Source organism: Mirounga angustirostris, unplaced genomic scaffold (genome assembly GCF_029215605.1).
Source record: "Mirounga angustirostris isolate CCGP_5_RB_7025 unplaced genomic scaffold, mMirAng1.0.hap1 SCAF_16, whole genome shotgun sequence".
NCBI classification, from domain to species: Eukaryota; Metazoa; Chordata; class Mammalia; order Carnivora; family Phocidae; genus Mirounga; species Mirounga angustirostris.
In genome coordinates, this window is record NW_026991724.1 from 30,322,210 (window position 1) to 30,346,304 (window position 24,095).

Sequence of the window (24,095 nt, forward strand, 5' to 3'; positions counted from 1 at the left end):
GGTGCTTTCCTCTAGAGTCGGTCCAGACCCTCACTTCATTCCGGGAACTGCCTTTGGCCAATGAAACCTGAGACAAGCCCAGTCCTGAGAACCTCCAGACAGAAGGAGGAGAGAGAAATCTCTGCCTTCAGCACGTACGCTCCTCAGGCTTTGCTCTTTGGAGCTGTGAGGAATCCTATTTCCCTGGCTCTCCATGAAGAGGACAAAAGAGGTCTTCACACTTCATTGTGGGCATTGCCCACAGCTTCTGGAGATGGGCGAGCCCCGTGGCAGACTGTTCTGGCTCCGGGGAATAGCCATGTGCTCATTCTGGGGACTCCCAGCTGCCTCACTTCTGACCTCTCCTAACATCCACTGGGCTGTGCGGGTGTTGGTTTGCTCTCTTTCTCTCTCTCCTTTTCTTCAAGAGCTGGCTGAAGAGCCCACATCCCTAGCAGGAACGTTTTCATTTGGCTCGCTCCGCACTGTTGGTATGAATAATTTAATATTTAACTGGGAGAATTTTTAATGAATTATGGGAACAATCAGGATCAGGCTGTGATGGGAGCAAATGGAAGGCAACGGGCCTGGTCATCCCGGAAGGGGAGACTTGAGTGCGGAGGGGAAGGAAAGAGGAGGGTGCATGTTCCTTGTTTTCGAATCCCCAGAAAACTGCCCCTCTGCTGAGATCCCTGTGTCTCCTCATATCAAAAGTCTGTCAATTTGGACCCTGTAGCATCTGAGCTATCTGAATCCAGCCCTCAAAAATATTTCGCTGTTTACTAACATGCCTGTCAGCCTTTCTTCCTCACCCACCCTCCCCCCCACACCAACCCTGCGTGTGTTTTGTTTTTAATTTGAAAGCATTTTAATTTGAAATCAAATGGACATGTTTGCAAATACGTGATGACAGACACATCTGAAAGACAGGCCTGGGGATGTGAGAAGAGAGGGCCAGCCAGAAGGGGTGGGTGTAACTCTGTGGAACAGAAGTGAGAAGAGAAGCTCTAGAGTCTTCTCTTTGTGCCAGGCACTGCCGCTGACGAGTTTACAGGGGTGCTTTATGGTAACCGGCACGACCGCTCCCATTTTATAGATGAGGCCATTGAGGTACCTAGAGGTTAAGTCACATGCTTGAGCTTGGCTATTCAGGACGGAGCAGAACCCAGAGCTGAAGCCAGGTCATGTGACTCCTGGATTCATGCTGTTCATCACTGTCGAGTCCTGTTTAAAGTGGAGGGTCTTCCCTGTGAATGCATGCAAATCCAAGCCTGTGCGTAGGGGGGACCATTTCTCTTTCCTCATTTGGATGTACCTGCCTACAAAGAAGTAGGCAACTGGTCCACTAGGCCTGTGTGTGCCTTGAGAGACCTCTCTTTTCACCCTGGTGGTGGGGGAGGGAGGGGGTGGTTGGGGAGGAGGAGGGGGATGGAAGGGGGAGGGAGCGATCAAGGGGGAGAGAGAGAGAGCACGAGCGTGAGTGCAAGCTATTGGAAATGACCCTTCTCTTTGGCCATAGAAACCTCAGAAACTGAACGGGAGTCTTTTGAGATGACAAGGCAACCAGGCTGAAGAGAAGGAAAAGAAGCAAGGCAAGAAGTAAAGCAATTCAGCCTGAAAAAATGTTCCTTTTCCTTCAGCAGAGCCTGACATCTTCCAAAGACACTGCAGGAAAGACCGGGCCTTGTCAGCTGGCCCAGGGCCCTGCGCTGTCCCTGGGGGTGGTAAACTTTGAGTGGGCCAGGAAACAGGCCTGGGCTTGCAGCTGGGGATCAGGAAGTTTGGGGCCTCTTTCTGCAGCTTACTGGGGATAGGCCAAACTCGGGGAACTGCTTTCAATTTTTTTTTAAGACAATTCTGTTTTTTTTTCCCTTCCTCCCTCTTAATGGAAATTCACGCTGCAAAACAGGGCTTTGTGTGGGAAGAAGCGGCTCAGAGTGCACCCTCAGGACTCCTGGAAAAAGTTCTCAGCTGCTGGTGAGGCTTTGAGGCTGGGTGGTGCTCATCTCCCTGGTTACTGACGGCCTCAAACTCCGCTTCTTACCAAATCAAACGAAGGAGGGAGGCTCCAGGTCCTTAGACATTCAGACGGTGGTTTGTTCTGCTTCCTCCTGGGATGGTGCAAAATGCTCATTTCATTAAATTCCAGATCTCTGAGGGCTTTTAAAAATCGGAAGCTTTATCCACCTTCAGCTGTGACAGGCTTGCTGCATTTTGCCAGGAAGTTCATCTGTAACAGGAAAAAGTACCCAGTTTCTTTTTAAAGACAGTCCAATGATTCCATGGGGATCCAGTACCACTCGTCTGTCTCCCTCTGAGGCTCAAGTGCCTGGGGAAAGTGGTCAGAATTATGTCCACTCAAACATAACTTGAACCTTTTATTTATTATTATTATTATTATTTTAAAGATTTATTTATTTGACAGAGAGAGGCACAGCGAGAGAGGGAACACAAGCAGGGGGAGTGGGAGAGGGAGAAGCAGGCTTCCCGCGGAGCAGGGAACCCCATGTGGGGCTCGATTCCAGGACCCTGGGATCATGACCTGAGCCGAAGGCAGACGCTTAACCGACTGAGCCACCCAGGCGCCCCTAACTTGAACCTTTTAAAAGACAGGTCTGCACAGACTCTGCCCATCACTTGAATGCCATTGCTCTGGCCCACTTCCCAAACTACTGGAAGAGGAGGGGTTTGTTTACTAGTCAACTTATCTATCTACGTACCCTTCCACCTATCCTTTCTTCCTTCCAGCCATCCAGCCATCTATCCATTCCTCTCCCTTTATCTATCTATCTATCTATCTATCTATCTATCTATCTATCTATCTATCTATCTATCTGTCCGTCCGTCCGTCCATCCATCCATCCATCCATTCAGCTCGCCCTTGGATTTTTCATCTATATGAGGCAATAAATTTCCCATTTCAAACCAAAGTCACTTATTAAACAAATACTTAATTGAGCTTCTACTCTTCTCTATCACTCATTCATTCATTCCTTTCTTTCTTTCTTCATCCATTCACTCAGCAGTTACTGGGTGGCTGCTCTATGCCAAACTCCTCAGGGTTAATGAAAGGTTGAAGTGTGTCTTTCTGGGAGCATAGCCTGGAACAGGGTGGTCCAGAGAAATCCTTCCAACCCAGGGGAGGCCTGAGTGGGGGCTTCAGGAGTGAGTAGGAATTAGCTAGAGAAAGAGGATGGGTGCATCAGGAGAAGGGGACGTATGACCCAAGATTGGTAGCTGCATGGGGTGTGATGTGCAGTGTTGTGGGAGCCTGAAGAGCACGTCACATAGTAAACAGGAAGGTGACGCTTGACAAGTGAAAGAGGACCAGGTCATGGAGGGCCTTGTAGTTTATACCAAGAGGCTGAGAGTTCATCCTGATGCTCATGAGGAGTCCACCGAAGGACTTCAGGCAGAAGAACAAAGCTAGGACATCGATGGCTTATGACTGCTTGGTATCCTGCCTTCTGGTAACAAAGCCCATCTCTTCCCCTGGCAGGACACTTTTCTTTCCACTCTCAGGTTACATGATCCCATTCTCAGGCTCCAGGCTGAGCACTGCTTATACCTGGTCAAAGTGATTAGTTCAAAGGAGGTCATCTGGCCCAAACCAGTTCAGACTTTTTGTTGAAGCAATTAGCAAAGAACTATCCACTTTCTTTTGGGGTTAATAAAATTGTAGGATTTTTTTTTTTTTTTTTTTTTTTTTGACGGAGAGAGACACAGCGAGAGAGGGAACACAAGCAGGGGGAGTGGGAAAGGGAGAAGCAGGCTTCCTGTTGAGCAGGGAGCCCGATGTGGGACTCGATCCCAGGACCCTGGGACCATGACCTGAGCCGAAGGCAGACGCTTAACGACTGAGCCACCCAGGTGCCCAAAATTGTAGGATTTAAGTCTGGAATCTCTTAGTGGCATTCACTCTTGAGAATGAAACCATAGAAGAGATTGGGGCCGAGAGAAGTGGAGACCTATTCCTGATGAACTTGTTTGGGCAACTATCCCTGGATGATTAACACAAACCAGTATCTTCTCATTTGTTTGTTTTTTTTTCTTGCTGAGGGTGGTTTGAATTTGGTTTCTGTCATTTTCAAAGAGTTCTGAGTACATCAGATCAACTCAGATTTATATTTTCAGTGGAGTAACTTGGTAGCTGTTTGAAAGATGAAGGTGAGAGGGATAAAGCTAGACAAGAATACCAATTAGAAGACAAATGCCCAAATTAAGAAAGATATATTAGGTAGCTGTCACTATTTATTGCATTGCAACCAGCCACAAAATCTCAAAGCATAGACTTTCTCTTCTTTTTTTTTTTTTTAAGATTTTATTTATTTGAGAGAGAGCGAGAGAACGAGCATGGAGGAGGGGCAGAGGGAGAGGGAGAAGCAGGCTCCCTGCTGAGCGGGGAGCCTGACGCAGAACTCTATCCCAGGACCCTGGGATCATGACCTGAGTGGCAGACACTTAACCAACTGAGCCGCCCAGGCACTCCGACTTTCTCTTCTTGATCACATGTCTGTGGGTCACTGTGGCTCAGGGGATCAGGCTATCTGAAGAGTGTTCACATGATAAGTAGCAGGAGCACAAGCGACTGAGTCCAAGGAAGTATCCTTTTGCATGGAGGGTGGGGGAGTGATTGTCAACAATAATCTACTCTGACACAAAAGGGAGAGGGTGAAGAAGACAGATTCAAGAAATATTTAGGGGGTAAAATGAACCAGTTTTGGTGATTGATTTTTCATCGGGGTTGAGGGAGAGAGAGGAATCAAGGTTTCTGCTGGGGTGATGAGCTGATGATGGTGCCACAATATGAGAAAGGGACTCCAGGAAGAGGGATAGGTCTAGAGGGAGGGTAAGGAGTTGAGTGTCAGAAGGGTTGAGCTTGAGATGCTCATATGACAAAAATAGTAACTTGGTGACTGATTTAACTAGACTTATCGTGGTGATCATTTCATGATATATACACATATCAAATCATTATGTTGTACACCTGAAACTAAAAGAATGTTATATGTCAATTATACCTCAATTAAAAACATAGCAAACGTTTATATCACTCTTACTCTGTCTGGGCATTGTTCCAAATGCTTTATATGTAGGTCTCATCCAATCCTCACAACCACCCTATCCTCACTTTACAGATTAAAGCACAGAGAATTAAATAATTTACCCCAGGTCTTTTAGCTCTCAAGGACAAAGCTAAAAACTGGCATGTTGGCTAGAGCTTGAGACTTAGAGAATTTATTTGGGAGTTGTGGGAACCCTCTCGGACCCCCAGAGTTGGTATAAACATTGTTTTAAAGTGGAAATGTTTGAGGGCTGCCTGGGTGGCTCAGTTTGTGAAGTTTCTGACTCTTGGTTTTGGCTCAGATCATGATCTCTTGGGTTGTGAGATCAAGCCCAAGGTAGGGCTTGCTGCTCAGTGGGGAGTCTGCTTGAGATTCTCTCCTCTGCCCTTCCCCCGCCTTAAATATATAAATGAATCTTAAAAAAAATTTAAGAAGTGAAAATGTTTGAACACAGAAATGCAGACAGAAATCTTTTTTACTTTTTATGTAATCTCTACACCCAATGTGGGGCTTGAACCCACGACCCCAAGATCAAGAGTCACATGCTTCACTGACTAAGCTCCACTGATAAAGTTCTTATCTGAACTTCGCTTATCACTTAAAGCAGAACCTGCTGAAAATACAGCTGCTATTAACTCCCCTCCTAGGGGGTTTCCTGAAAATTCATTTGCCAAGAAGGTAGATTGCCCATTTCCATTGGTATCAAAGAGCTCAATAGAAACTTCCATACTGTCCTACTGAAGCTCTAAAAAGCTCATTTTGTTTAATTGGTATACATACATCTTTCTTTGGGCAACTCCATGAGTTTTTCATTACTCGAGCTCTCCTGCGCGCACATGTGAAAATAAATCTTGTCTTTTCTTCTGTTAGTCTGTACTTTTTCATTAAAATTTGCGGGCCTCCAACCACTGGACCCAAATTGGGAAAGGTAAAGTTTTCCTCCCAACAGAGTCATCAGAACACTTTCAGTTAAAGCCTGGGAGTATATTAGCTCCCTGCACCATCTCCCCCCACATATATACCCTGAGGGGAAGAGCCGCTCACAGCAGAAGAGCACATGTCAAGGGAGGATCTCTGGAAAAAACAGTATTTAAAGGGTGGTGGGCTGGAAAAGCCACAAAGAAACCAGAGAGGGATGAAAGGTCAGACTAATGGAAGGTTACTCAATGGCTGTCATGTGTAGAGCCCTTCCCAAGTGCCAGGCATTGTGCTCAAAGGCTTTATAAAAATTATTTAATTTGCTCCTCATAATAGCTCCATAAGGCAGGTAAAAGTCACATATTATGGCGAGACAACACGTTTATGAAGGTTGGATTAATTGCCCAAATTCACACAGCTAAATAGTGTCAGGGCAATGATTGAACTCTAAGGAGATGGTTTTAACCGTGGCAGTGGATTGAACAGTATCCTCCCAAAATTCTTGTCTTCCTGGAACCTCAGAATGTAATCTTATCTCGAAATAGGAGTTGAAGATATAATCAAGTTAAGATGAGGTCATACTGAATTAGAGTGGGCCCTACATCTGAAGACTGGTGTCTTTAAAAAAGAAAGGAAAGAAAGATTTGGATACAGAGACATGGGGGAAGAAGACCATATGAAGGTAGAGGTAGAGGTTGGAGCCAACAAACCACAAGCGAAGGAACACCTGGGGGCACCAGAAACTGGAATAAGCATGAAGGATTCTTTCCTAGAGCCTTCAGGGGGAATATAGCCCTGCTATCACCTTAATTTGGACTTGTAGCCTCCAGAATGAATTTCTGCCGTTTTAAGCTACCAGTTTATGGTACTTTGTTATGGCAGCCTAGCAAACTATTACAATCACTGTGCTATCCCTGGCTTTCTTAGAGTAGAAGACTCTAAAGAGAGTGATGTCATTGAATTCCAGGAGGAGGGATGGATTGTCCGGGTTGAGGAAGGGTAGAACCTGCCCCTTTAGAGGTGTTTCTGAATCACACTTAAGGCTTCTTTAAGGTAGGCACTCTCACTCTCCTGATTTGGAGGAGCCTCATTCCTATTCCTCTTGTTAAAGAAAAAATTACTCGTGATGTTTGTTAAAGGTGGTAAGGCAGACGTACTCAGGGGGACTACCTCAATGGGGTTTTGTAGTGGGAGAGAAAGATCAGGTTCAACTTTGACTACACCAAGGACAAGTGGAAATTTATTGCCAAATAGCAAGGTAAGGGTTAGTGGATGGAAATAAGAGGAAACATCAAGGCTGTGGGGGATTCTTGCTTGACTGAATCAATAAAATTCTTTTTTTTTTTTTTAAGATTTTATTTATTTATTCATGAGAGACAGAGAGAGAGAGAGAGAGAGAGAGAGAGAGAGAGAGGCAGAGGGAGAAGCAGGCTCCCAAGGAGCAGGGAGCCCGATGCGGGACTCGATCCCAGGACCCTGAGATCATGACCTGAGCCGAAGGCAGACACTTAACCATCTGAGCCGCCAGGCGCCCCAATCTTTTTTTTTTTAGAAGATAATGTTGATTTTTATTTTTATTTTATTTTTTAATTTATTTATTGAGAGAGAGAGAGAATGATAGAGAGAGAGCATGAAAGGGAGGAGGGTCAGAAGGAGAAGCAGACTCCCTGCTGAGCAGGTAGAGGTAGAGGTTGGAGCCAACAATGCGGGACTCGATCCCGGGACTCCAGGATCATGACCTGAGCCAAAGGCAGTCGCTTAACCAACTGAGCCACCCAGGCGCCCAAGAGAAAGGAATTTTATTTTATTTTATTTTATTTTTAAAGATTTTATTTATTTATTTATTTGAGAGAGAGAATGAGAGAGGGAGAGAGAAAGAGAGCACATGAGAGGGGGGAGGGTCAGAGGGAGAAGCAGACTCCCTGCTTAACTTAGGCAGTCGCTTAACCAGCTGAGCCACCCAGGCGCCCCCATGGTGGAGAGTCTTAAGTCAGGCTTTTTCTGGTGTGTGGGGGTTGTGGTTGGGCTGGTTGGGCGGGGGGGGGGGGGGCTGGAAGGTAATTAGGACAGGTTCTTCCCATAAAAGGGTAATTCCACTGGGTCTTTTCTGGAATCTATGGCCAGTTACTTCCTCCCAGAGAGGTTGCCTGTGTTGTCCCATCCTTGTCACCTTTCGAAAGAGTAAAGAGGAAATATGACTGTGCTGAGGGATTCGTTAACATTGCATCAAGCAGCAGCCAATAAATTGAGCATCAAAACTGAGACTTTGAAAAAAAAAGATTAGTTAAAAATCTCAAACAACTTCCTGACACTTCTTTTCTTCCTCTAAATCTTTTTGGAAAGTCTCTCTGTCCCCTCCTCTTCCTAACCCCCGACAGCAACACCCCCCAAAAATGTTAGAAAACACCCTCATTATGCTGAAGAAAATGCTGTGAGATTCTCTATTATTACATGAACTTAATTTTTTTCTCATGAAAAGCAATATAAACTTCTAGTTTCCAGTTCCACACATAAGGAACTTGGAAGTTGCCACTCCATCTTAATAACAAGTAAAAAACTAAATAGACTGAAAAGTCAACAACTCTTTGGATTCACAAGGGGAGGACACAGGGCAAGCTGCTGCGAAGATTGGCAAGACAGACAGGTTTTCACAGGGAGTCACAGCTTACCTGGAAGAGAGACTTGTGGGTAGAAGCTGCCTCAGAAACCAGTGCAGGGGAAGGAAAACCTGAACTTGTAATTGATGAATTGCTGGAGGCTCAATGTGGACAGTCCTGAGAGTTAAAAACCCTAGAGGAAGCCAGTTATGGGTGGTCCTCCTACTTTCATGAGTTTTACCTCCAAGAACTCAACTAGGTTCTTACAGTAACTTCAGAGAAAAATCCCCTTATGCTTCTTGTAGGGGGCAGGGGAAAGGAATCATTGTGAAATATGCTGGAATACTCTGTTAACAAGGTCTATCCTCATAGGAAACTGGTTAACCAGAGCTTAACCTGCTGGGGTATTATCAGAGCCTAACTGTGCTGGGGAAGGGAAATACCCAATGCCATTCAGTTCTAGTCCTCCACTTGGGAGAAGGGGCACCTTGGTGGCTCAGTCGGTTAGGCATGTGCCTTTGGCTCAGGTCATGATCCCAGAGTCCTGAGATTGAGCCCCACATTGAGCCCCACATAGGGCTCCCTGCTCAGCGGGGGGAGTCTGCTTCTCCCTCTGCCCCTCACCCCACTCGTGCTCTCTCTCTTGCTTGCTCTCTCTCAAATAAATAAATAAATAAAATCTTAAAAAAAATTAAACTCCAGCCCACTGTAGCCATCCTGTCTCACTCAAGGGGGAAGGAAAAAAATTGAGAAGCACTTGTGACGTTCACAGTTTGATGGCACAGGATCACGAAAAGACAGACCTAGGACTTGCTTCGGCAGCACACATACTAAGACCAAGATGTAATCATAGGACTATAAAATGTTTCCCCTTTCGGAACCCTCCTACACTGTTGGTGGGAATGCAAGCTGGTGCAGCCACTCTGGAAAACTGTATGGAGGTTCCTCAAAAAGTTGAAAATAGAGCTACCCTATGATCCAGCAATTGCACTACTGGGTATTTACCCCAAAGATACAAAAGTAGGGATCCGAAGGGGTACGTGCACCCCGATGTTTATAGCAGCAATGTCCACAATAGCCAAACTGTGGAAAGAGCCAAGATGTCCATCGACAGATGAATGGATAAAGAAGATGTGGTATATATATATATACAATGGAATATTATGCAGCCATCAAAAGGAATGAGATCTTGCCATTTGCAACGATGTGGAACTGGAGGGTATTATGTTGAGCGAAATAAGTCAAACAGAGAAAGATATGTATCATATGATCTCACTGATATGAGGAATTCTTAATCGCAGGAAACAAACTGAGGGTTGCTGGAGTGGGGGGTGGGGTGGGAGGGATGGGGTCACTGGGTGATAGACACTGGGGAGGGTATGTGCTCTGGTAAGCGCTGTGAATTGTGCAAGACTGTTGAATCTCAGATCTGTACCTCTGAAACAAATAGTGCAATATATGTTAAGAAAAAAAAAAAGAAGAAGAAGGTAGCGGGAGGGGAAGTATGAAGCGGGGGAAATCGGAGGGGTAGACGAACCATGAGAGACAATGGACTCTGAAAAACAAACAAGGTTCTAGAGGGGAGGGGGGTGGGAGGATGGGTTAGCCTGGTGGTGGGTATTGAGGAGGGCACATTCTGCATGGAGCACTGGGTGTTATGCACAAACAATGAATCATGGAACACTTAATCTAAAATTAATGATGTAATGTATGGGGATTAACATAAGAATAAAAAAAATAAATAAAAATTTGAAAAAGAAAAAAAAAATGTTTCCCCTTTCCCTACACCTTACCACCACGTTACTAAAAACCTATTTACAACAATTCCTTTTACCCAGTACTTCATGTCTAGTTATCAAGAAAAACTATAAAACATACTAAAAGAAAAAAAAAAAACACCATGCAATCTGGAGAGACAGAGCAAACATCAGCACCAGACATGGCAGGGATGTTGGAATTATCAGACTGGGAATTTAAAACAACTATGATCAAAATGTTAAGAGCTCTGGTGGGTAAAATAGACAGCATGCAAGAACAGATGGACAATGTAAGCAGAAGGATGGAAATCCTAAGAAAGAACCAAAAAGAAATGCTGGAGATAAGAAACGTCGAGACACAAATGAAAAATGCCTTTGATGGGCTTATTACTATGGAATATGGTTGGAAGAAATCATCTCTGAGCTTGAGGATATAGGAATAGATCTTGAAAACTAAGATGCAAAGAGGAAAAAGACTGAAAAAAAAAAAAAAACCCACAACAAAACAACCGAGAGCAAATATCAAATATCCAAAGACTGTGGGACAACTACAAAAGGTGTAACATACACATAATAGGAATACCAGGAGAAAGAAGAGAGAAAGGAACAGAAGAAATATGTGAAACAATAATGCCTGAGAACTTCCCCAAATAAATGTCAGACACCAAAACACAGATCCAGGAATCTCAGAGAACACCAAGGAGCATAAATCTCAAAACAGACTACACCTGGGCATATCATTTTCAAACTACAGAAAATCAAAGATAAAGAAAATATCCTGAAGGAAGACAGAGGGGAAAAAATCATACCTATAGAGGAACGAAGATAAGAATTACATCTGTGTTCTCCCCAGAAACCATGCAAAGAGGAAGAGTGGAGTGAATATTTAATGTGTTAAGAGAAAAAAAGAGATCAACCAAAGAAGTTCTTTATAGATTTTGGATACTAGCCCTTTATCTGATATGTCATTTGCAAATATCTTCTCCCATTCTGTCAGTTGTCTTTTGGTTTTGTTGACTGTTTCTTTTGCTGTGCAAAAGCTTTTTATCTTGATGAAGTCCCAATAGCTCATTTTTGCCCTTGCTTCCCTTGCCTTTGGTGATGTTTCTAGGAAGAAGTTGCTGCGGCTGAGGTCGAAGAGGTTGCTGCCTGTGTTCTCCTTTAGGATTTTGATGGACTCCTGTCTCACATTGAGGTCTTTCAACCACTTGGAGTCTATTTTTGTGTGTGGTGCAAGGAAATGGTCCAGTTTCATTCTTCTGCATGTGGCTGTCCCATTTTCCCAACACCATTTGTTGAAGAGACTGTCTTTTTTCCATTGGACATTCTTTCCTGCTTTGTCAAAGATGAGTTGACCATAGAGTTGAGGGTCCATTTCTGGGCTCTCTATTCTGTTCCATTGATCTATGTGTCTGTTTTTGTGCCAATACCATACTGCCTTGATGATGACAGCTTTGTAATAGAGCTTGAAGTCCGGAATTGTGATGCCGCCAGCTTTGCTTTTCTTTTTCAACATTCCTCTGGCTATTTGGGATCTTTTCTGGTTCCATATAAATTTTAGGATTATTTGTTCCATTTCTTTGAAAAAAAGTGGATGGTATTTTGATGGGGATTGCATTGAATGTGTAGATTGCTCTAGGTAGCATTGACATCTTCACAATATTTGTTCTTCCAATCCATGAGCATGGAACGTTTTTCCATTTCTTTGTGTCTTCCTCAATTTCTTTCATGAGTATTTTATAGTTTTCTGAGTACAGATCCTTTGTCTCTTTGGTTAGATGTATTCCTAGGTATCTTATGGTTTTGGGTGCAATTGTAAATGGGATCGACTCCTTAATTTCTCTTTCTTCTGTCTTGTTGTTGGTGTATAGGAATGCCACTGACTTCTGTGCATTGATTTTATATCCTGCCACTTGACTGAATTTCTGTATGAGTTCTAGCAGTTTTGGGGTGGAGTCTTTTGGGTTTTCCACATAAAGTATCATATCAACTGCAAACAGTGAGAGTTTGACTTCTTCTTTGCCGATTTGGATGCCTTTGATTTCTTTTTGTTGTCTGATTGTTGTGGCTAGGACTTCTAATACTATGTTGAAGAGCAGTGGTGATAGTGGACATCCCTGCCACATTCTTGACCTTAGGGGGAAAGCTCTCAGTTTTTCCCCATTGAGAATGATATTCGCTGTAGGTTTTTTATAGATGGCTTTTATGATATTGAGGTATGTACAGGGTAACTATTGAAAGATATGAATTTAGTGCCATTGTATTGCCTGCAAGGTGACTGTTACTCTATACTGTCTGTGTTCCTTTCTGGTCTATGTTACTTTTAGGCTCTCTCTTTGCTTATAGGACCCCTTTCAGTATTTCTTGTAGGGCTGGTTTTGTGTTTGCAAATTCCTTTAGTTTTTGTTTGTCCTGGAAGCTTTTTATCTCTCCTTCTATTCAATGACAGCCTAGCTAGTATTCTTGGCTGCATATTTTTCTCATTTAGTGCTCTGAATATATCATGCCAGTCCTTTCTGGCCTGCCAGGTCTCTGTGGATAGGTCTGTTGCCAATTTAATGTTTCTACCTTTTCAGGTTACATATCTCTTCTCCTGAGCTGCTTTCAGGATATTCTCTTTGTCTCTGAGACTCGTAAGTTTTACTATTAGATGTCAGGTTGTTGACCTATTTTTATTGAATTTAAGAGGGGTTCTCTGTGCCTCCTGGATTTTGATGCCTGTTTCCTTCCCCAAATTAGGGAAGTTCTCTGCTATAATTTGCTCCAGTATACCTTCTGCCCCTCTCTCTTTCTTCTTCTTCTGGGATCCCAATTATTCTAATGTTGTTTCACCTTATGGTATTGCTTATCTCTCGAATTCTGCCCTCGTGATTCAGTAGTTGTTTATCTCTGTTTTTCTCAGCTTCTTTATTTTCCATCATTTTGTCTTCTATATCACTGATTCTCTCTTCTGCCTCATTTACCCTAGCAGTTAGAGCCTTCATTTTTTATTGCACCTCATTAATAGTCTTTTTGATTTCAATGTGGTTAGATTTTTTTTTTTTCCAGAAAGGGTTTCTCTAATAACTTCCATGCTTTTTTCAAGCCCAGCTAGTATCTTTAAAATCATGATCCTGAACCCTAGGTCTGTCCATATTGAGTAGGTCCCTGGCAGTCAGGACTACTTCTTGTCCTTTTTGTTGAGGTGATTTTTTTCTGTCTTGTTATTTTATTCAGAGGAGAATAGATGAATGAGAGAACAAAATGCTAACAGGGTAACAATGTCCCCAGAAAATATACTCTAAACAAATCAGAAAAGACCTGAAGCTGGGGGAAAAGAAAGGGAAAGAAAGAAAAAAGAAAAAGAAAAAAAAAGAAAAGAAAAGAAAAAGAAAAAGATAAAAACAAACAAAAACAGAACAAAACAGAAAATAACAGAAAATGATCAAATATGATCAGGCTGGGGCATAGATCAGTGCCACACACTAGATTTTGGGTGTATTTTGGTCTGTTAGAAGAAAGTGCCTCCCAAAATTTTAAAGAAAGAAAAACTTATATATGTACAAAAATAAGGGTTGATACGATGAAGGGATGGAATATGACTGTAAAGATTAAAATTATAAAAAATTTTATAAAAGGAATTGATAAGATAAGAAGCTGTTTGAAAAAAGAAAGGATAAAAAAAAAGAAAAAAAAAGGGAGAGAATGTGATCAGGCAGGAGGCTAGAACAAAGCCATACACTAGAGATTTAGGGTATATTTTGATCTGTTAGAAGAAACTGTTTCTCAAAATTTTAAAGAGAGAACAACTTATATATATATGCTAAAAATAAGGGTAACTACTTGAAGGGATAGAATATGACTCTAAAAATGAAAAATAAAAATGTTTTTTAAAAAAGGGATTGATAAGATGTTGGTTGAAAAAGGGAAAAAGAAAAATTAAAAAAAAAAACAGTTAAAAAAAAATTAACTTTGAAAGACTAAAGGATCATGGTAAAAAAGCCATGGATTCTATGTGCAGTATTCCCCTTGCGCTGGAGTTCTGCCGTTCTCATCGATCGGTAAACTTGGTCTTGGCCGGCTGTTCTCGCTGATCTTCTGGGGAGGGGCCTGTTGCCGTGGTTTCCAAATGTCTCTGCCGGAGGCGGAATTGCCCCGCCCTTGCCCCCTCCCGGCTAAGTAATCTGCTCGGGTTTGCTCTCCGGGGCTTTTGTTCCCTGCGAGCTTTCCGTACAGCTTTGGAGGCGGAGACTGAAAAAGGAGGCCTCCCAATCTCCGCCCCGGAGGAGCCGAGAACCCGGGGCCCCGCTCCTCAGTGAGCCCCCAGAGAAAAGCCGTCAGTCACTCCCGTCTCCCCGGTCTCCGGCCGCACCCCGTGCTCGCCCGGCCTGTGACCTCGCCTCTGTCTCTGGCACCCGACCCCGCGTGCAGTCTCCAAACCCAGCCGATCCCTGCGGTGCACTCCTGTGCGGCTCCTCCTGGGGGAGGAAGGTGAGTCTCCCTGGATCTGCCGCTTGTCGTGTCCCTGCTGGAGGAGCAGGGGCCCGACTGTGCCGCGGATCACGGTCTATGGCCACCCCGAGCTGAGAGTCCTTGCCTGGGCTCCGCCTCTGCAGCCGGCTTCCCGGCTCCGTGTCCTGGGAGCTCTGCCACACTCAGGCACCCCCGGTCTTTCTGTGACCCCGAGGGTCCTGAGACCACATTGTCCCGGAGGGTTCCACCCCCCACTTAGCCACTGGAGGGACTTCCCTCAGCAGAGCCAACTTCTAAAAGTTCTGATTTTGTGCTCTGCAGCTCTATCACTTGCCAGAAGCGGCCAACGGAGGCCCCCTCCCCCGCCGCCTGTCCTCCCGATATCACCTCGGATTCACTTCTCCGCACATCCTAGTAAGTGATCGCTTTTCTGTTCAGAGAGTTGTTGCTGTTCCTTTCTTCAATCTCCTGTTGAGTTTGTAGGTGTTCAGAATGGTTTGATCCCTATCCAGCTGAATTCCTGGGACCAGACGAAATCCAGGTCTCCTACTCCTCTGCCATCTTGCTCTGCCCCTCTTTTTTATTGTTATGTTAATCACCATACATTACATCATTAGTTTTTGATGTAGTGTTCCAGGATTCATTGTTTGCATAGTGTGTGTGTTTTAAAGACTAGTCAAGTGCAGTAGTGAGAAGAGGGAAAGAGCAGAACAATGACTTCAATCTGTAACTGACTGCAAACAATCAATAACTCACTACCTTCAGACCAGCCTGGTCTTATTTGAAAGTAGACTTCAGTTAGTTGTAAATGTATATTGCAAACTCTAGGCAACAAAGAAAAAATAATAAAAAGAAGTATAACTCATGTACTAAGAAAGGAGAGAAAGTGGAATCAAATAAAATGCTCAGTTAAAACCACAGAAGGCAAAAAAAAGAGTGGAAGACAAAAATAAGTACAAAGGACAAGAGGAAACAGAAACAAATATAGTAGATATTCATCCAACTACATCAGTATCACCTTGAATGTCAATAGTCTAAATACACCAATTAAAAGACAGAGATTAGCACAGTGGTTCATAAAACAAGACCTAACTGTTGTCTATAAGAAACCCATTTTAAATATAAAGATACATATAGATTAAAAGTAAATGGATGAAGAAAAATAGGCTAGCACTAACCAAAGGAATGCAGGATAGCTATAATGATTTCAGACAGAGCAGACCTCAAAGCAGGGAAAGTTATCAGGGATTAAGAAGGGCATTAAATAATAATAAAGGCATCAGTTCTCCAAAAAGGTATAATTCTTAATGTATATGTGCCTAACAATAGAGCATCACACTACATGAGGCAAAAACTGATAGAACTGTGAGGAGAAATAGATGAAATCCACTATCCTAGTTGGAGATATCAATACCCTTCTATCAGAAATGGACAGATCCAGAAGGGAGAAAATCACTAAGGACATAGTTGAACTCAACAGTATCATTAATCAACTAGATATAATGGACATCTATAGACTACTTCATCCAAGAACAGCAGAATTCATATTCTTCTCCACTGCACATGAAACATTCACTGAGAGACCACATTCTGAGCCATAAGACTCAACTTAATAAATTTAAAAGAATAAGAGTCTCTTATGGTTTGTCTCCCTGTCTGGTTTCGTCTTGTTTAATTTTTCCCTCCCTTCCCCTATGATCCTCTGTCTTGTTTCTCAAATTCCTCACATCAGTGAGATCATATGATAATTGTCTTTCTCTGATTGACTTATTTCGCTTAGCATGATACCCTCTAGTTCCATCCACGTTGCAAATGGCAAGATTTCATTTTTTTTGATGGCTGCATAATATTCCATTGTGTATATACAACACATATTCTTTATCCATTCATCTATCAATGGACATCTAGGCTCTTTCCATAGTTTGGTTATTGTGGACATTGCTACTATAAATATTGGGGTGCACGTGCCCCTTCGGATCACTACATTTTTATCTTTGGGGTAAATACCCAGTAGTGCAATATTTGGGTCATAGGGTAGCTCTATTTTCAACTTTTTGAGGAACCTCCATACTGTTTTCCAGAGTGGCTGCACCAGCTTGCATTCCCACCAACAGTGTAGGGGGGGGGGGTTCCCCTTTCTCTGCATCCTTGCCAACATCTGTCGTTTCCTGACTTGTTAATTTTAGCCATTCTGACTGGTGTGAGGTGGTATCTCAGTGAGGTTTTGATTCGGATTTCCCTGATGCCGAGCGATGTTGAGCACATTTTCATGTGTCTGTGGCCATTTGGATGTCTTCTTTGCAGAAATGTCTGTTCATGTCTTCTGCCCATTTCTTGATTGGATTATTTGTTCTTTGGGTGTTGAGTTTGATAAGTTCTTTATAGATTTTGGATACTAGTCCTTTATCTGATATGTCATTTGCAAATATCTTCTCCCATTCCGTTGGTTGTCTTTTGGTTTTATTGACTGTTTCCTTTGCTGTGCAAAAGTTTTTATCTTGATGAAGTCAATTGTGAGAATCTTGAAGTTTTCCCACTAAAGTCAGGTATAAGGCAAGGATATTCCCTTTTCCTACTCTTTTTCAACATTGTAGTAGAAGTCCTTGCTAATGAAATATGATAAAAAATAAAATAAGAGAAGGAAATAAAGGTATACAGACTGGAAAGAGAAAAATAAAACTGTCTTTGTTCACAGAGATGATTATGCAGAAAAATCAGAAAGAATCCACCAGGGGTACCTGGGTGGCTCAGTCATTCAAGGCTCTGACTCTTGATTTTAGCTCAGGTCATGATCTCAGGGTGGTGAGATCAAACACCGAGCTGGGCTCTGCACTGGGCATGGAGCCTACTTAAGATTCTCTCTCTCTCCCTCTCCCTTTGCCCCTCCCTCCACTCTCTTTCTCAAAAAAAAAAAAAAAAAAAAAAAACCAACCAAAAAAACTCCTGGAACTAATAACTATAGTAAGGCTGCAGGACACAATATTAATATACAAATGTCCATAATTTTCCTATATACCAGAAATAAGCAAGTGGAATCTGCAATTGAAAATGTAATACCATTTACATTAGGCATGCTAAACACCAAAATGAAATACTTAGATATAAATGTAACACAATACATACAATGTCTCTGTGAAGAAAACTATGAAGCTCTGATGAGTGAAATCAAAGAACTAAATACACAGATATCTCATGTTCATGAATAGGAAGACTCAGTATCAGTTCTTCCCAACTCAATCTATAGATTCAATGCAATCCCAATCAAAATCCCAGCAAGTTATTTTGTGGATATCAACAAATGTTAAAATTTATATGGGGAGGCAAAAGACCCAAAGGGGTCAACACAAATTGAAGGAGAAAGACAAAATTGGAGGGCCAACACTACCCAACTTCAAGACTTATTATGAATCTACAGTGATTAGGACAGTGTGGTATTGGCAAAAGAATAGACAAATACATCAGTAGGCGAGAACAGAGAGCCCAGAAACAGACCCACATAAATATAGTCAACTGATCTTTGACAAAGTTGCAAATAATACAATGGAGCCAAGAGAGACTTTTCAACAAATGATGGAAGAGCCCTCCACATGCAACACAGATCTTACACCATCTACAAAAATTAACTCAAAATGGATCATAGGTCTAAGGGTAAAATGCAAAACTATAAATCTCCTAAAATGTAAGAGAAAACTTAGATGGCCTTGGGTATGGTGATGTCCCAGGAAGGCCTGTTTGTTCAGATTCTTCTAGGTATTTCTTTATCTAGGAGATAAGGATGCTTCTTTCCTCAAAATATTTGGAGGGCACCTCTCACATGATGGTTTTATGATCTGCTTCAGGAAAGAAGGGGGAAGGAAGATCAGAGAGATCTGCTTCTGCTGTTTTCTCAAACTCCTTCAGCTTACACTCTTCAATATGCCAAGGTGCCGTATTTTATGGTAGTATGCCCTGAACCCTCTCACAAGGCAGGTTTTTGAGGTGCCTGGCTGGCTCAGTCACTGGAGCATGCGACTTTTGATCTCGGGGTTGTGGGTTGGGGTGTAGAGATTATTTAAAAAAAATAAAATCTTAAAAAAACCCTCAGGTTTTTATTCCCTTGCGTATGGGAGAGTTCACAGAAAAATATGGCTCAAGGAAGCTGTTAGAATTTGAGGGTTATATAATAGGGGATAGGGAGGGGCAGATAAGCACTTTGGGGAGAACAGATGACTTCTTAGGGGGCTGGAAGAAGAAAGGGCACCAATGAGAACACAGATGACTTTTAAAACATGAGTGTTTTTAGGAGAATAAAAGAGCTGAGATTGTTCTCTGACAATGTGTGTTTGGATGTGGTGGGGAAAAGGGATTAGATTTGCCTCTGGGGAGGGGATTTATGATGTTAAGGTTTTGGGGGAGGTTTGGCTTCTGGGCTGTTAAATTAATTAAACAAAGAGACCGTTAGACCAAGGGGGCTCTAACGCTTTGGTGGCTGATAGAAGCACATCAAAATCTAAGCCCGCAAATGCCTCAAGTTATGAAATTGAACCACTAAGGACCACCAATCACAAACAGCCAAAGCTTTAAGCTATAGCCAATCACATCATGCCTTTCTTTGCTGCCCCACTTCTTTTTTTTTTTTTTTTAAGCCCTAAGGCTGGGCTTGAACTCAGGACCCTGAGATAAAACCTGAGTGGAAACCAAGAGTGGATGCTTAACGGACTGAGCCACCAGGTGCCCCCTCCTCACCTTTTCTGTCTTTCCCCTGGCCCCTGTCAGAGGAGTGCTCCTAACCACTTCTGATTTGCTGCTGCCTCATTTGAATTGATTTTTGCTCAAATAAACGTAAGCATTTTAATATGCCTCAGCTTATCTTTTAATAAGGCAGATAAGGGATTCTAGGAGCTTAAATGAAATAATTCTTATGCCCAGCTGCCATATTTTGGGGGTGGTATATCGTGGTCCCCTTTGAAAGCAGTTTTTGGTTTTTTTTAGATGCCCTGGACTAATATCCACCTGCAGTACATAGAGAACTCCAAAAGTAATCCTTCTAAATCCCACAGCTTCAGAGGCCCAGTTTTAGCTGAGTGACATTCAAAAAACGACAATGTGCCTCAGTTGGTTAAGCGCTGGCTCCTGATCTCAGGGTCCTGAGTTCAAGCCCTGGGTTGGGCTCCACCCTGGGCATAGAGCCTACTAAACACATACACGCACAAACCAAACAAACTCAAAATGACTATCTTTGAACTAAAATGAGTTATAAAGGAACTTCAATCGTTACTGTCTCTTTTGAAGAACATTTAAAAAGATCCATTTCAAAACTCACACCAATACTTACCCAAATCCATCCTGTTACTCAAACTAGGATCTGAATTCATCCTTGATGCATCCCCCTCCTTCATCATCCTCCCACTGCAAATTCACTGCCAAACCCAGTTACTCTCTAGATATCTCTTGACTCCATCTTCTTTACTCTACTTCCGCCCAAATCACCTAGACCAAGTTACCATTCTTTCTCACCTGAATTGTATTAATAGCCTTTAAACTAGTCTCTGATGAAGCTGTACCCAGCTGCAGCCCATCCCACAGCCAGGAGGATCTTTAGCACTTCTTTTTTTTTTTTTTAAGATTTTATTTGTTTATTTGAGAGAGAGAATGAGAGAGAGCACGAGAGGGAAGAGGGCAGAGGGGGGGAAGCAGACCCCCCGCTGAGCAGGGAGCCCGACGCAGGACTCGATCCCGGGACTCCAGGATCATGACCTGAGCCGAAGGCAGTCGCTTAACCAACTGAGCCACCCAGGCACCCGCCAGGAGGATCTTTTCAAAACACATATCTGTTCACCCACACACTATCTGATGCCAACAACACAATATGAACAAGACACATAAGCTCTCTTTGATAGTTCTAATTAAGATCAAAATTCTTATTGAAGGCCGTATAAAGACTGTCCCTCAGTTACCCCTCCAGCCTGTTCTCCCATTGTGCTTACAGCCCTACCTTTCACATCCCAGCTATACAGAACTGTGTTTGTTTCTTTACCTGCCTCCCACTTCCTCCTGAGGTCTTGCATTTGCTTCTCCTCTGGCCTTCTGGACATTGTATCTCCGGCCCTTCCTTCATATTTCGTTTATCTGACACCCCTGCTGAGTCGACTCTCCATGAACCTGTCCTGTGCAACCCTGTTACCGCTGTCATTTCCCATTCACTTGTGAGATCTATTGGAGACCTAGGTCTCCATGAGGGCCACAATGGGCTCATATCCACTTGGATGTCCTACACGTGTTTTCTATCACCTGAAAGGTGGCCTCTCCTCTGGTAGCACTCAATAAATACTTGATAGATGCATGCGTGGATAGACTTTTAAAATGCTTTGCACGGAGGGCTATTATGCATACGGAAAAGCGAACGTGTCGTATGTGTTCATGGGACTTTCACAAAGTGATAGACCTGTAAGAAGTTTCTTTCCGCGTTTTGGGTTCCTAAACTTAGCGGCTGAGAATTGTAGGAAGTGAGCACTAGAGGGCAGTACAGGCAAAGGAACGGAGAGCCGAGCCGCTAGGCAGTGGTCCAGGAGAACAGCGGATGCCTGGCAGTTTCTCGGAGATGCAAAGGATTCTGGGAAGCTCCATGCCATCCACACATCCCTCTGGAGGCCAGGGACCGAAGCAGCTTCCTGTGAGGTGCTTGGGGAGCATGCCTTACTATTGCCGTTTCCTAACTGTGCTGGTCAGTACTTTCAGGTACAAGGAGGACAGCATATATGGGTCATCTTAAAAATACCCAGAAATGTGTGAAGGAGACAGAAATCTGTCCGAGCAGTCACACAAACAGGGTCTCAGAGAACTGGAATGGTTTCAGGATGCAACGACGGCAATAATGACCTCACCATCTTGTCGTCCCTTAAAAGTGGACACCTGCTAGTCCTTTAGCTTGTGATGCTGTTGGACTTGGGTTTCTTTGTTTTTTTATTTTTTTTGTTTTGGTCTCTGCTTCTTTTATTAAGGGCTCTCCCTCAGTTTTTGACTTCCAGCAACTGCCTCTTCCCTTCTGCTGTCTTTTCCCAGCCCTTTGCCCTTAAATGCCTTATGCCAAAGTCTATTCTGAGCTGCTGATCGGTAGTGATCAGGTAGTGAACAAGGACTCATCACCATTCATCTGTTGTAAGTGGCCTTGTGTTCAGCCTGCTACCATCAGCGGTGTGGACTGGGAAGCAAGGCCATACAATACTAAATACAACTTTATGGAAGGGATACCCCATGGTCTTTTTCCTCAGAAGAATGACAAGAACTGGATTATCCTCCAAAATACTTGAAAATGAGTTAAAAGCATGACCAAGCTATTACTACGAACACAGCTAAGCAGTCTCAGGCTACATTGTCTTTAATCATCATTCTTATTGGTTACTGAGTATCTACCATCCTCCGTTCATTTTAGACTAGAGGACTTTGAGGCTAAAACCTTTGAGTCTAGATTAGGCCACTTGCAAACTGCATGTCCTTGGGCAAGTCACTTAACCTCTCTGAGCCTCAGTTTTCATATCTGTACAATGAAGGTGATCATTACTTTCTGTGGTTAACCCTTTAGGATTAAGGTGAGAGTTCTTTGCAAGATGTAGACTACTAGATCAGTGGCTCTCAACATTAGTTGTATGCTATACATCAGAACCACTGGGGTACTTAATTTTTTTTTTAAGATTTTTATTATGTTTGGTTAGCCAGCATGTAGTACATCATTAGTTTTTGATGTAGTGTTCTCTGATTCATTAGTTGTGTATAACACCCAGTGCTCATCACAACATGTACCCTCTTTAATACCCATTCACCCAGTTACCCCATCCCCCCACCCTCCTCCCTTCTGAAACCCTCAGTTTGTTTCCCAGAGTCCAGAGTCTCTCATGGTTTTTCTCCCTCTCTGATTTCTTCCCCTTCAGTTTTCCCTTCTTCCCCTATGGTCCTCCATGCTATTTCTTATGTTCCACATATGAGTGAAACCATATGATAATTGTCTTTCTCTGCTTGACTTATTTCAACTAGCATAATCCTCTCCAGTCCCATCCATGTTGATGCAAATGGTGGGTATTCATCCTTTCTGATGCCTGAGTAATATTCCATTGTATATATGAACACTACATCTTTATCCATTCATCTGTTGAAGGGCATCTTGGCTCCTTCCACAGTTTGGCTATTGTGGACATTTTTATTTATTTATTTTAGAGAGAGACAGAGAGTGTGAGCTGGGGGAGGGGCAGAGGGAGAGGGAGAGAGAGAATCCCGAGCAGACTGCCCGCTGAGCATGGAGCCTGATGTGGGTCTTGATCCCAGGACCCTGAGATCATGACCTGAGGGAAACCAAGAGTCAAACACCTAACTGACGGAGCCACCCAGGCGCCTCTTACTGGGGTACTTTAAAAGCATGCAGACATCGAGTCCCTCCCTCCAGGTCTGGTTTGGGACTTGGGTAGCAGGTTTAAAATGTTGCATAGGAGATTGCATTGCAGATGTTGAGTGTGGAACACCTGCACTTCACCAAAGATAGACCGTATCTTTATTGTCCAGGATGACCAAAGACTTGAAGCCATGACCCCTGCCCACTCAGCTACTCCATGTTTGGTCATCATTCTTGACAGAAGCTAGGCTGTAGGAAAGCACCCAATTGTGTCAGGGCCCCTGCTCTGGAGCATACAAAGCTGAGGCCAATGACTCCGGTTGGGACGAAAGTCCTGGGTAGGATGGAAGGGGTATATATAGTTGAGACCAGACATTTACAACCCAGGTAAGTTGAGGTCCAAGTTTAGGGCATACCTGTGGAGGAAACAATAACTCTAAGGAAAGTCAAGCTAGAATGAAGGTGAGTTCTGGCCCTTCTTCTCTTGGAGAGGAGGAGTTTCAACATCCCCAAAGCCCTAGCAACATGTCCTTTCTAAATGGGCTGGCTCAGGAAAGCCTGATTTTTGCCCATGAAAACATGGATTAAACAAGAATCAATTCCAATTTCAATGCATTTCAACCTTTTCATATTATAGTTGTAGAGCTAATTGCTCTGTATTGTCATATGCTATAGGGCAGAAAGGCATCATTAAAGTACTAAAAATTCTTTCCATGAAATGGATTTGTGCCACAGAGAGAAGGCCACTGATGAGTTCTTTTTAAGTGGGTTGTTTTGGAGGTGGATTTTTTTTTTTTTTGTAGGTATCTTTGGGAAAAAAAAACTCTCAAATTTGCATGAGGACATGCTCTCATGGAGCCTGTGGAAGTTCTTAACAAAAAGTGATCACAGTGGTCAGTGTTTAGAGATTTCATTGTTCCATCCCTTCATTCATTCTTCCTTCATTAATTCCTTTTTTTTTTTT

The 24,095-nt window shown here is 43.1% G+C and overlaps 1 long non-coding RNA gene across 1 annotated transcript in view; it reads left to right on the forward strand.

Moving 5' to 3' along the window:
• The first annotated feature begins 14,598 nt into the window (after positions 1 to 14,598).
• The window catches only part of LOC129046296 (uncharacterized), a 139,412-nt gene continuing 129,915 nt past the window's right edge, over positions 14,599 to 24,095 (forward strand). Inside the window, exons 1-2 of the long non-coding RNA XR_010408164.1 lie at positions 14,599 to 14,787; positions 15,091 to 15,183. This is a non-coding gene — a long non-coding RNA (uncharacterized LOC129046296). The remainder of the gene's footprint in view (positions 14,788 to 15,090; positions 15,184 to 24,095) is intronic.